General features: G+C 35.7%; 1 pseudogene; it reads right to left on the bottom strand.

The window, feature by feature from the left end:
* LOC128246950 (chromodomain-helicase-DNA-binding protein Mi-2 homolog) overlaps positions 1-2,261 on the bottom strand; it is a 35,752-nt pseudogene extending 33,491 nt beyond the window's left edge.
* Positions 2,262-14,353: the final 12,092 nt, after the last annotated feature.

The following is a 14,353-nucleotide window of genomic DNA, read 5'->3' on the forward strand; positions in this document are numbered from 1 at the left end:
GCCTTTTGTCCACGAAAAAGCAGCAATTGTTAACTTATACACACACATATATTGATAGGTAAATAGTTGTGGCATTTTTATGGACAGGTGAAAGCAGCTCCAGTATAAATGCATACTGTAAAAGTAAGAGGTGGATATAATTCTACAATGAAATAAGGTAGAGCATCAAGTTTCATTGAAATCTCATCAGTATGGTAGTTTTACATTTATTCATCAGGGCTGACATACCAACATTTATGGACATATTACAGGATGGAAAAGCGGCAATTCCATGCTCTTCCTTCGGGTAGCAAAATAAATGAAGGATACAGCTTATAAACTAGCATGCAATTGCCACATTTTACAAGAAACTGACCACATACTTAAATAAACTGCTGGGGTAAATGTGTATGCATTGATGACAGGATGAAATCATGATGATAAAATAGGCAGCCATACACCACTGGTTTACCATACAAAAGCTTGGACATTGGCTTGATAATAATCTCTTTGAAGGAGAAACACTGTGTGCAAGGCTTAAACTTCTTGTCCTGGCATTTGTGAAATTTCATTCAAAAATAAAAAAATAACTTTATATGAAGCTAAAATATCGAGAAAACAAAGCCAAATCAAGTTACATGTAATAGCAACTTCAAAAAAATGCCAAGGGCATCACAGACTTGTTTCAAATTTATAAGCCTGGATCATAAATTAACCAGTCACCAAACCAGATTACATGGTGCAGAACCACTATTATATAAAAATTCACAACTGTTTAACCAACGGAACCATTTTCTAGTCATGGGATAAACCTACAAAAACAAATGCATATAGATTTGGATTAAAGATATCATGATTTTGTTTGATATTTTCAAGGGGGTATAAATCTGAAAAAGCAATATGTCAATTACTAGAGCTTGACAATACAGTTTGGGGCAGGTTCTCCAGTTCATACACTCGATAAATAAACTCTACCAAGAGCTATGATAAATAAACTCTACCAAGAGCTATTATTTTATAACAAAATATAATCCCATGATTGGTTAACTAATTGTTTGGTTTACAACTGGCGACTGGTGAATTTAGATGATGCAAGCCTGGTAAAGTTAAGCCTGCACAGTTCCTCCCTGACTTACGGGATTGACGGTCCTCTCCCCTCCCGGGGGGAAATGAGGACTGAGTGGTGTCATCTGCAATATTTATTTTTAATGATGGTTATGTTGAATACAGTATGTTTATGATGGCTTATTTAATACCTAAAAAAATCATCATTTTTACCATAGCGGCTAAAAAGTTAAATCATTAATTTATACTAACATAGTACATGATTATGCACTTAAACATTAAATACATCAAAAAGTAAATTACAAGAGTTTTAGACCTACAAGAAAATTATGATACAATCATAACATTTGCATTGTACTACATGTGATAAGTACTGTATTAAGTCGATGTTATGTTTAAAACATTTTGTACGTATAAGTTCAATTGTGACTAAAGCTATTTTCAGCATTGCAGACAAAGTCATGCAGCGTTAATTAATACATTCTTCTTTTTAAACAATGAGTTTGATTAGTTTGAAGATACCACATTCTTAAGACTAAGTAGCACAGATTACAAGTGAAAGTAGAACCCGGCATGTTGACCTATATTTATATTGCGCACGCGCACTAACCGACTTGGATAAATCTAAATATAGATGCTCAAAATATCACCAAAAACTTCTCAAATGCAACTTTTAAACATATTTTGAGGTCCAAATCTCAGCCGAAACGTGCCAGTTATGTTGATTAGTTAAACGATATTCGAAATTTGTTTCTCGGTCTCTTCTAAGTTAGTCAAAACCGAAACTGAAATGATGTCGCGTTTTATTGACAAAGACGGCATGCGAAAGTGCCGAAACCACAATGAAAACAAAGCCACCAAATAGCAATTAAACCTGCAAATTCATGAAATATTTGGCCAGGGAATACTTCAAACTAATTTAATTCCGTAAGATCAAAACTAACTCTTCAAAATTATATCTTAATTTTTGCTGTCCTAATTAATTATTCTTACAATGGCGATTGGATTCGGTGATTGATCTTCCCAAAATAAATCCACCTACCTTCGGCGCCTTCAACTTCCATATTCTCCTCCATTTCTTCTTCGTCACTTCTATCGTAACTAGCCATTTTAATCTACGGCAAATTTAAATAAAATTCATTCAAAACACTGTTATTTTGTCATTAATTGCACCTCTAATGCAGAATCCTCGACTGATCAAAGGCGCGTGACGTCACAGATTCAAAATTTCTATCCCGTAGTTGTACGCGCATACTAATGAGTCACGTGATATTGATTTTATTCAGTATGCAAATACCAAGTTTTATCAGGAAAACTTTTTTAGTTTTTATATAGGGCTAATCATTAACGAAGTGGTATTAAAACATTTTACGTTTAATACTTATATAAGACTGCAATTTAACCCAGGGTCCGCAAATTTTAAGTCAGATATGTACAGTACATACAGTACAGTATGTAGAAGCAAAAAGTAATTATAAATACTGACAATTGGGTAAAAACTTAATTATGAGATTTGCAGTTGTTAGCTCGCAATTTCTTTAAAATATTGATTGGTGTTTGCTTCATATGGTAATATTCAGCAAAAACAATAGAACTTTATGACATATTATAAGCGGCTATACCGTATATGAAGTTTATAAGGATCGGAGCAATATACTCTTACAGTGGAACCTGTGCATGCACCATTGCAATAATGATGATTGTTCACTATATATTACTTAAGTTTTCCCGTATCTGTGCACAGTTACATGTATATGCATATGAATGGCTCCGAGTCGGCACACGGACCTATAATTTATAAAACATAACCAGGTCCGTACTGGTACCGACTTAATACATTTTTGCTCGTCATTTTTGTACTCGTTTAATCTCTCAAGATTTTAACTATTTCAGACTTGGTAAGAAGCGCCATCATTTCCACCGGTTTCTCTAGCAGTTTACTACACTTTGAATCAACCTGCAATTTCGTCGATCAGCAAGTTCGTTTCCCCCTTCTAAGACTCTATGTCCCGGAGTTACAATAAACCAAGATGGAATTACCTTTGAAGTGTACTGTATGCAGGATATTTCAAGTTCTTTTAATGGAACACTGCATTCAACGACGAATGGCAACCCATACCATTGCCGTAGCCAGACCTGGGACCAATAATATGTAATCTTACTCCCAGGTCAGACTTAAAAATACACCGAGACAGAACGGTCTATGGGGGTCCGGGGGCATGCCCCCCCCCCCCCCCCCCTCCCGATTATTTTTTGCAAGAAGCGATTTCCTGCATTCTGGAGTATCTTTGGTCGATGGATTGTGTACATTGAGACAAATGAAGTAAGTCGAAAAAGGTTACTTTTAGAGATATTGAAATTGTTATATGTACCCCAAAACACCGAGGCAGCTCAGTGTAGCTACGGCACTGCATACAAATGTATATGTTCATGTTTGATGGACCTGCGATCTTCATCATGTAATAAACCTTCATGTAAGATTATCCCTGGTATTTTTATTTACATCAGCATTTTTCTGCCATTGTTTTTGTTCCATTGCCCTTACCACTATCCCGCCATAGAATCGTCAATTTCGCATTCATAATGACTCCAAATCCCGCCATAGAATCGTCAATTTCGCATTCATAATGACTCCAAATAATAGATGCATTTGAATCATTTTGATGAGATGTACATGGCTATAGGCTATTTAGATCTACACATGATGTTGTTGACGATATTTCGGGAAAATCATTCATCTGATCTTATTTCACTAAGAAGCTTTATGAGCACGGCCCCACATCACTGTGTTTTAACTGAATGACTGCACCAATATCCCCGTTGTTAATGCCGCCGAATGACTACATACAGGAATTGGACCGTGGACCCCGTCTGTCTGCCGGTCAGTCCCCGCGATTTCCGATCAATAGCTGAATAGTGTATGACACAAAGAATCTTAAGATTGGTAGGCAGTTTGGTTATGACCAGCAGACGACACCTGTCGATTTTGAGGTAGGTAGGTCGAAGGTTAGTGTATGTACATGTATGAAAAAAAGGGTTCCTCAGGCCAATTAAACCTCAAACTTAGTAGGCAGGTCATGACCAGCAGATAATTTCTTTCTATTATGAGGTCAGTAGGTCAAAATTCAAGGTCGCGGTGACCTTGAGTTGGAAAATGATTTCAGCCAATCAATAACTGAATAATGATTGGACCCAGAAAACTCATACCTAGTAATTTACAGGTGAAAGGAAAAGGTATCGGTAAAACGGTTTCTGATAAAAAAAGATTAGAACGCCTGAGACAAAGAACCTCAACTTTGGTGTGCATGAATGTCATGACATAGAGATGACCCCTGTCGTTTTTAAGGACTGTAGGTCAAAGGTCAATGTCACAATGACTTTGAGTTTAAAAAAGGTTTATAATAATGCATACCTGAAGAATACTTGGGCACAGGAGCCGCAAGCATGGTAGCCACTTTGATAATGACCAACAGATGACCCTGTGGATTTCGCTGTCAAATGTCAAGGTCGCGGTTAAACATTTTTCGACCACTATTGGGGGATTCGTGCATAATCAAAGCTCTTGATTTTTGATGTTTCCTGCATAGTTTTAAAACTTAGTTTACAACAAATCGAATATAGCATCATAAGATATTGGGTATTCGTAGCAAATCGTTACAAAAGTATGACGCTTACCTCTGTTCACGTAAAATGGCGATCATTATGGAATTTATAAAAAAAAAATCAAAAATATTGTAATCCGGTTGGCTCAAAAGTGAATCCAACCATTATAAAATAGTATCGCATGCGGATCGGGAGTTTTCAAAGCTGGTTCTCTCGTCCTGTTTGGCATGGATGTCTCCATTAGGTGGGGGTCGTGGGCAATATAGGGATTCGCTCTTCATGGTAGATTCATTGTTCATTTCGAATCTTTACACCAGAAACACTGTTAATTGGGTGAATCTCCTCTGTCTTTACGGCGGCCAATGATTGGAACCATAACATTTTGTTATGCGTTGAAACTGCTCCAACGCATCTTATGTTGTAGTGCCAATGAGTGGAAGTGGATGTTAACAGTGAGTAAGGTTTCATTTTTTTTTTTAAATTTAGAGGTTTATAAATGTAAAATGAAAAGATCGGGAATGTAGATCCACAAACGATTGACTATGGGTTGTGTTCAATGTAAAAGTTCTGTACAAATTCATATTCTGATCGTCTAGAACTTGCATAACTTGAAAATGTTTGATGTTGACAACGTAAATATCTGGATTTTCAGGAAAGTGTTATCGTATCTTAGGTTTAAGCAATTGATTGAAATTGATATTGAAAATCACTAGAAGTGACTGTTCGGTGTCTATTTAAAGTTCTTAGACATGTATTTTTGTCGGGGAGGGGAGACCCTCTGACCCCAAGCACCATGAGGATGAAATTACCCCACACACTCCTCCATCGATTACATCGCAGCTTTAACCACGCTACGCCCCTGTTTGGCTGTTATGTTTATTCACAAAAACATGCAAATTGTCCCTTTGGAAATTCTTCAGTTGTGGGACTTTTCCGGACATAGAAAAAAGTTATTGCATTTCATTCATGACTATTATAATTACAAAGTTATGCTTTATAAACCACATTGCTTTTACTGTATTAATGTCTTTAAAAAAACTACAAATAACTAGAAAATGCTGAAAATCGGTCCCAAACACAAGTTTATTTTTCGGTGCTTCGGCTGTTGCCTTCTCACCCAAGTTAGTATCCCTTTCACTTGACCTTTCCTTCTCTGCCTACAGTATTCCTTTCTTCCAGTATTTTATTCCTATTGTCCACAGGCCCACTTTCGCCGACATGTGTGTTTATGACACAATTTGTCATAATCAATGCAATTAATGGTAGGGGTTGAAACCATAGATCCATAAGTGACACTTGTGTGTCATAGCAATTGGCCATGGCTTGTGTTTGTGTCAATTGTGTTGATAATTTTGAATGACACAAAATCGAATGCAATATTTAATCTGCAGTGGTTGTTTTATTTTTTTTAGGTCTTTATTCTAATGGATATAACGGCATTGGGAGATACATATATAATATACATTGAACTTCATTATTTTGTTCAAAGTCGTACATGGGGATGCTTTGGTGCACTTTTTGACGATTATTTGCTAATATATCAGAACAGCGAGTACGATTGGACACGCTTAGAAACGCGCGTCGAGTGCGTCCCGTCTGCATGAGTTCGCTTTTAAAAGCTGTGAAATATAAAAAAAGTTAGTACCTACTATTGGTGGAAGACCCCAGACCTTCGTATCCGGTCATTTCAACCATGGAAGAAAAACCCACGGGTAAAAGATGTAGGGACTAATTTTTGCAAACCGTTGTCACGCATTCCTCTTTTCTACGCTGTATACATAATGTTGTCCACTGTAAGAGCATTTCCGACGAATACAAAATGAAAGAGACACAACAAGTCGGATATCGTGACGGTTAAAACCGAACTGTTATGGTGCTCCACGCACCTTAAGCTCGGATGAGAATCTGATATGGACTTACACTACATGTATTTATCTAAAGGGTGTTACGCATCAGTCAATTGTAACCACGCCCCCCCCCCCCCAGGTCCGGGGAATAGCGGGGACTTTGACTTTCGGTCCAGCCAAGTCAGGACAAAGTGCCCGACCTGCTCGTGAAACCCCCGCCAAATGCACCCGCACCCAACAGACTCTAGGTAAGGCCCATTCCCCGCTATATATGGCTGGAAGACAAAACCACCGCATTCACCCGGCACTGCGGGGCCACCTGGAAGGAAAAAAACACGACCCATTTCCCCGGCTATCCCCGGTGTACCCCCGGACCTAGGGGCGTGGTTAAAATTGACTGGTGCATTAGTGCGCTGACTTAACTTATTTTAGAGTAAGAAAATTCACGGACCGGCCAAAACAGCTGAATTGAACTCTTTACGAACCTCAATAAGGGATACTGCGGCAGACAGTTTGCAAATGAAAGATACAGAAACCGCCTACAGCATGGAATTGAAACTAAAACTAAGTTAAAGAACAAGCTGTTTTTGAAATTCCTTCTTCTCAAATTGACTTTGTAACCAAGAAAGATCATGATACCTCCGCCAAAGGTACTTTTTCGAAACTAAAGAAAACATGTATTTGTATGGTATCGTAGCGATAACAGAAACTGATTTCTGTATTGGCGCACATTTTCCCTTTCAGCCATACATCGGCGGGTTACCATCACGTTATTATGTATCGAGCAGTGTACTTTCAGATGCCCCTCTCATTGTAGTCTACAAATGGAAAAAATCTAATGAGGTAGATGAATACAAAACCACTGTCACAGAACTCTTAAAAGCCACTATATAACATTGGCTATATAGTAATGCACCAGTCAATTGTAACCACGGCCTCCCCAGGTCCGGGAACTAGCGGGGACTTTGACCTACGGCCCAGGCAAGCCCGGGTAAAATCCCCGCCCTGCGGAGACGAACTGATGGTAAAATCCCTGCTAAATGCCCCCGCACCCAATGATCCTAGGTAGGCCCATTCTCGGCTATATTTGGCGCGAAGACAAAACCACCGCATTCACCCGGCACTGCGGGGCCACCTGGAAGGTAAAACCACGGCCCATTTTCCCGGCTATCCCCAGTATACCCCCGGACCTGGGGGAGCCGAGGTTACAATTGACTGGTGCATAATAGTAATACTGATATGGCTTACTCAGTTATTGTTAGATGCATAATAGTTGTCGCCGACACAGTCATGGCGTTGTAACTCTCAAAACGTGGATACAAGAAATTCTTGAAACCAAGCTGGTCCTCATCACTGAGAATTGCAAGAATTGTACCACCAACTCAGACTTCCACACCTTCCATGGTGCTAGACAGGTAAAATAAACGGTTCACCGGAACATGTAGCAAATAAACAGCTCAAATGTATCTTTCGACTTCAACTCAGAGCAGCCGCACATGCGAATGAAGAGGCAGAACTCCGTCGTATCAATAGGATAGCGACCAGGGTTCATTTTGGAAAATAATATATATGGCGTCATATCCATAAAGAAGGGCGGTAACTGCTGCAAATGCGCTCTTATATTTGGTTTGATAATAACAATGTTAAATAAGTGTTCTTGAATTGTTGTTGTTTAACAAGTATGGTATTTGCAATGCATTTATACATTACATTCATTTTTGTCATTGTCTTGTTATATAGTGTTCTTTGAATTGTTAACTTGTTGAAGAATGTCTTTTTCGTATATGCTTTCAAGATCGGCAAATTATAATATATAGGACAGGCATACATGTATTTGATATGCGATCAAACTCATTTGATAAAAATGAATTAAATAGTTTTGTCAATTATAAATGTAACTTTAGAATGATACGGACTTTATTTTGTATTTGTCCAGGTTCATATAAAAAAAATTCTTACCAAATGCTCTTTTTGTTATAACAGTAATACTAGAATTTGTCTAGTTTTATAAATGGGGCAACTTAATATATGTCATATCTTACGGCTTTAGTTCGTTCTTCATTAGCGATTCTTTGTCCATACTATTTTAACATTAACGTTCAAACTTTTGAACCTTACTAAAAATGAAGCAATTAACATAGTACAATCGGCATTTGAAAACAGTAACAAATTAAAGGTATACTGAAACGCAACATTATAAAGAATTATACGATTGTAAATATAGTTTACCATAGTAATAATTTATATAGTTAGTTCCAACTTATGTTTCTTAATACTAGAAAGCAATCAAAATTGTACATACAGCATTTTAAAAGATGCAGTCTTACTCACAAATAAGATTTACCACAATTAATACAGTTGTTTTATTATTCCAAAAAAGGATGAATACATGTCGAAAACAATGGTTCTTATGAAGGATACCGAGTTTAATTTGAAAGAAATAAGCATAAAACACGGTATTTCTACCTTATAAAAATATAGTACACCAGAGTAAATATTTTAGCATTCACCAATCATTTCAAATTATTATTTTTGCGCTTTCTGCTATTAAATACACGGTTACAATCTTGTTATCAGTAATAAATGATTTTCCATAAATGTATTATTCAGTATGTAGTTAAAGGCTTATCAGTTAATATTGATGTTTGTGATACATGTACGTGTATGTATTGATTTAAAAAAAGAGTGTCACTTTAAATAGTAGAAACATCAAGTAGACTGAAATACAACATTATAGAGTGCAATACCATTGAAAATGTTGTATTCCTTTGGGATGGGTGTGAGATGTACAAAGACACAAGGTTCTGGTTACATGTTTACTGTGTGAAGTCTGATTAACAAGTGCTATGAAAGTGTACAACATCAGTTTATAATAAACATTACATACAATATAGCTTATGATTAAAGGGAAGTAATGCAATTTAACTCATTGTCTATTGTAGTGTTAGAGTAGTGTATATTTTATACAAAATATTTTGTTATACTTTATCATCATGATAATGATTTATCTAATACTTTACCTAGTAATAATTGACAAATGTTTATTGTAAACGTATGTCATGTAAGACTCATGTTCGTTCCAATATACAATGAGCTCTCTACAGGGTATGTACTGATAATTTCTTTTATTTTAGATTGAAAATATAGAACATGTATTAAAATGCATCATATGTAAATAAGATACTATTAGAATTCTGTTCTGTAGTGTGCTGTTTCATGTCATCTCTTTGTATTTACCCATGACCTTGTTTTTTGTTTGCCATATTGTAATGTTGTATGTTAACTCATATCCTCAGTTACCAGTATGGGCCTTGGGAATAATACAACTTGATACTTGAAACTATATTTTTGTTCTTCCATTGATTTTCAAAAGTATATTTTATATCGGAATGTAGTTTCTTTATTCAAATTATGTGATTTCATTCTTTTTAAGAAACATTCCTGAATTGGTCCTGTTAAGCAATTAGAAGTAGTTAACGATCTTCCATGGCCAATGCTTAGATGTTGATTACTACGCATATCAATACAAATCCAATAAAAAGTAGACCTGTGTCCAAAGGACACGGATGCCCCAACTTGCCTTACGAGACACAGGAAATGTTTACACCAGTTTTGTTTTGTTTTCGATTTGTTTTCTATCTATAGAAATTTGTTGTGACACTCATATTTGCAAACAAAATATCTCGAAAATGTCAATTTTTGGTAACTCAATGGCCATAAGTATCCCCCTACTATGTGCAGCTGCAAACAAAATCCCAAATGTACATTTTCATCATCTCAACAACATTCCCCAGAGGTTTCAAGACCCTACGTCAAACAGTTTTAGAGTTTGAATGAAACAAGTTCGCATAAAACTAATAGACGGTATCACGGAAAGACGGACGCAGGGCAAATCTTGATGCTTCTACCCATAAGTGGAAGCATAAACTCTTCACATATATTTTTTCCATTAAAAACGGGTTGAGGGGGGAGGGAGATATTTTACACTACTCTATTAATACCAAGATTCAAGATTTATGAACATTTAAGAACAGAAGTGAAAGAGAAAATAATAATGATGTAGTTTATCTTATATAATTACCATGAACGAATACCTATGACGAATACAGTAACGAAAAACACCCGCGTTTTGCGTGGGTAGTGACATTTTACCGACTCACTTTTTATAAAAAGAAATACTGTACAAAAACGCTAGTACTAGTTTACGGTTGATGGACAACATTTATTTGCCGATGAAAGGTTTACATCATTTTTGATCACTCTATTATGAACATTTTATTGAAATATTTGTATATGAAAGATTAAAGGCTAAGCTTACAGTTGTCAATATACTCAAATATTGGTCGTCGACACGATAAAAATAAAGAAATAAAATACTCTTTATGGACGATCTGTAGCAGTGATATTCAATCTGTATGCGCAGTCTTTTGTGGTTCTTTATTGTTGTGTGTCATCTTGGTCGTTAATATTTGTTATGTTCTAATTGGTTATTACTATTTCGTGTATTCTAATTTTGTCGCTTATATTTGTGAATATAAGGTGTGTACTGTAATGGTCGTTCATATAAAATGTGTTCCATTTTGGTCGTCAATGATTATTGGGTGTTATTTGGATATTTTTGTTGTGTTCTTTTTAGGTCGTTAACATTCGTTGTGTTCTGGGTTTTTTCGTCAATATGTGTTGTGCATTATTTTGGTCGTTAATATGTGTTGTGTGTTACATTGGCCTTTAATATTTTGTTTTGTGCTATTTTGGTCGTTAATATTTGCTGCACATGTTACTTTGGTCGTTATTATTTGTTGTGTGCTATTTTGTTGTGTGCTATTTTGTTGTGTGCTATTTTAGTCGTTAGATTTTGCTGTGTGTTATTTTGTTGTGTGTTATTTTGGTCGTTCATATATGTTGCGTGCTATTTTGGTCGTGAATATATGTTGTGTGCTATTTTGGTGGTTCATATATGTTGTGCGCTATTTTGGTCGTGAATATTTGTTGTGTGCTATATTGGTCGTGAATATATGTTGTGTGCTATTTTGATCATTAATATTTGTTGTGTATAATTTTGGTCGTTTTTTTCGGTGTGCTGATTTGTGGTTCTTATTTTTTGTTTGCTCCCTTACGACTCGTGTTTTTTACCTATTTTTGTCATACAAGGCCCTTACTAGACCGATAAACATTTCGTTTCCTCAAAAAGCGTAATAGGTTTTCGTTATTGGCCCATTAATTAAATGGCGTAATGTAATCGTGTATGCAATCGCAGGGCGATGTCAGCCGGTTTAAAACACGCGTGAAAGAATGTACAAATACGTTTAAACTGGTTGATATTTTTAAATATTTGTAATAGTTGTAAGCTACATTGCTCACACAGTCATATTTTACAAATGATATATAAACATTGAATTTTATGATTAAAGTGGATATGATTAATGATAAATTTTATTTTATTTCTGTTTGTTCTTTAATGAAAATCATTCATGTTCGGACGTGAATTCTATATTTGTTTATAATTACAACAGTTTCTTCAGTATTCGGTCTAACAACACACTTTTTAGCTTTCTGTAAAAGTAATAGCAATCCTTGTTTGACTTATTTTGCCATCCTATTCAACATTTTAACGCAACCTGCCTGTTCATCAAAGCATCACTTGGAAAAAACTATATGATATGTTATGAACAAAACACTCTATGTGAAACTTTGCTTGTATACCGTTTACAGGCTGATGCATAAGTATTCCTCTTATGGGTGGGTGTATAAGCGTATTTATACTTGCGATCCGGCAAGGCCCATCCGGCGAGTGCACCGATAATTAAGATTGTTGGTCATTTTAAAGTTTTTGGAGTATGTTGCACAGCCCGAATGTTAGCCTGGCTAGAGCTACCCTGGTTCTTTAAAGTGCACCAGTGTATAGCACTGCCAAACAGGACCCAATTTTAACGTCCCTTCCGGAAGAAGTTTAATATTTTTTATTGTTGCGGCGGGATTCGAACCTGAGTCCCCTTGATTGACAATGAAGTATGTTAAACATTAGGCCACGCATCCGCCACAAATCCTTTAATAGGATAATCTTGAAATACTTTTTGGAAACCGGGGCTGGAGGAAAGATATTCTCCTACAATGACTCAAGTGCACCCATAATTCTGCGTAGGTATTGACAAATAACAAACACACTTTAAAAATAAATAAAAAATAAACAAATGGGCAATTACACGTTTACGGTTGACGGACAACTAAGAGGTATACATACATCGTTTTAGATCTCTCTATTATGAACATTTTATTGAAATATTCGTAAATGAAAGACTTCAACAAACAACTCCCGAATTATAACAATCGACTCAAACAATAATAGGCTAAGATAAGAGTTGCATGATCAGAGAATTATCCTCTGTAAGCGACAAAGCTGAAAGAAAGAGATACTCTTTATGGGCGAGTTGCTGCAGTGATATACACTCTCTACGCACAGTCTTTTGTGTCTTTTCATTGGTGTGGGCTATTTGGTATTTTATGTTTAGTTTTCTGCTATTTAGTTTCCTCAATAAACGTTGATTCAATGGCGTAATGTAGTTGTTTAGGGAAGCGCGTGGCCATGTTAGCAAAATGAATGTTATAGTACGAAAAAAGTCATTACCTGATAAAACCAATAATGGCGAGCTGCTGATTTTCCAAAATAACTGAAATGCAGTATTAAGTGAATTATTAGTTCCGTTCATCTCAATAATTTTGTTGACTCATTCTCCATTATCATAATGACTCTTAGGCTGACTTTATCAGTCTTATTATAAAAACATTTTTTGCTAATTTTCACATTCACATAGCCTGATAGTATTGTATTTTTTGTGAATATTATTTTCAATTTGATCTCAACTTATGTGCTACACACACTCTGTTCACTGTGTTTTATGTAATGTAGTTACTGATATTTGTTTCACTGTTTTGTTTAAACCGTTTCAAACTTGTTTTTATGTCATCATCTCATGCATATTATATGCCAAAGATGTGAATAAAAACTTGGAACTTGAAACAAGTATTGTTTGAAATTGCAAAATATTGGATTTCTTTTTTTAATCAGCATTGGTGATCGGGATTCACTTTAGTGTAAGACGCTAAAGTATCTTATTTCTCATTTCCAAATTACTCATTCTACCGTGCTTATCTTAAATATTATTTCATTAAAATATTTTAAGACTCTTTTAAAGGAAGATTATTACACAATTCATACCAAGGCTGAGTCACCGTACACCTGCACGGGTAGGAGGACGGGCGGTCCATGCTTTTCAATGTTTGTGGAGCGAACTACCAGGTCCTCAGCTACTAATTTCTATTTCCTTATCATTCTCGCACACCAGAGCGATGATGGTATACGTACATCAGATTTATCATTATCAAACATCTGATGAATGAGAATGTACTTTAACAACATATTAGAAATAAATGCTTTTATTATTTACGGTATATAGAAATATATAACAATAAGGTATATATATTTCCATATCGCGTAAATACACACAAGCATTCCAAATATGTTGACACCTCGTTTTAGATGACACCGAATATTATTTAATCATCCTTAATAATCTGAAATGTTGAAATATATGTTACTTTATACTTCTTTTTCACAATGACTTTAAATTAAAGGGGCATACTTCAGGTTGATGCAAACATTTTTTTTTAAATTTTAAATGCATCAGTACGTCTAGCTTAGTTGACTTTAAGGATCAAAACACAAAAAAAGCATTATGATTTGTGTACATTTCAAAGAATATTAGCCTTTATAAATGCGTTTTAATGATTAGCTACGTGGCCACAAATTACCCAATTAAAAGGCATTAAAATATCGCTAATATCGCTAGATAACAGAGTTC

Source organism: Mya arenaria, chromosome 9 (assembly GCF_026914265.1).
Source record: "Mya arenaria isolate MELC-2E11 chromosome 9, ASM2691426v1".
NCBI lineage: Eukaryota > Metazoa > Mollusca > Bivalvia > Myida > Myidae > Mya > Mya arenaria.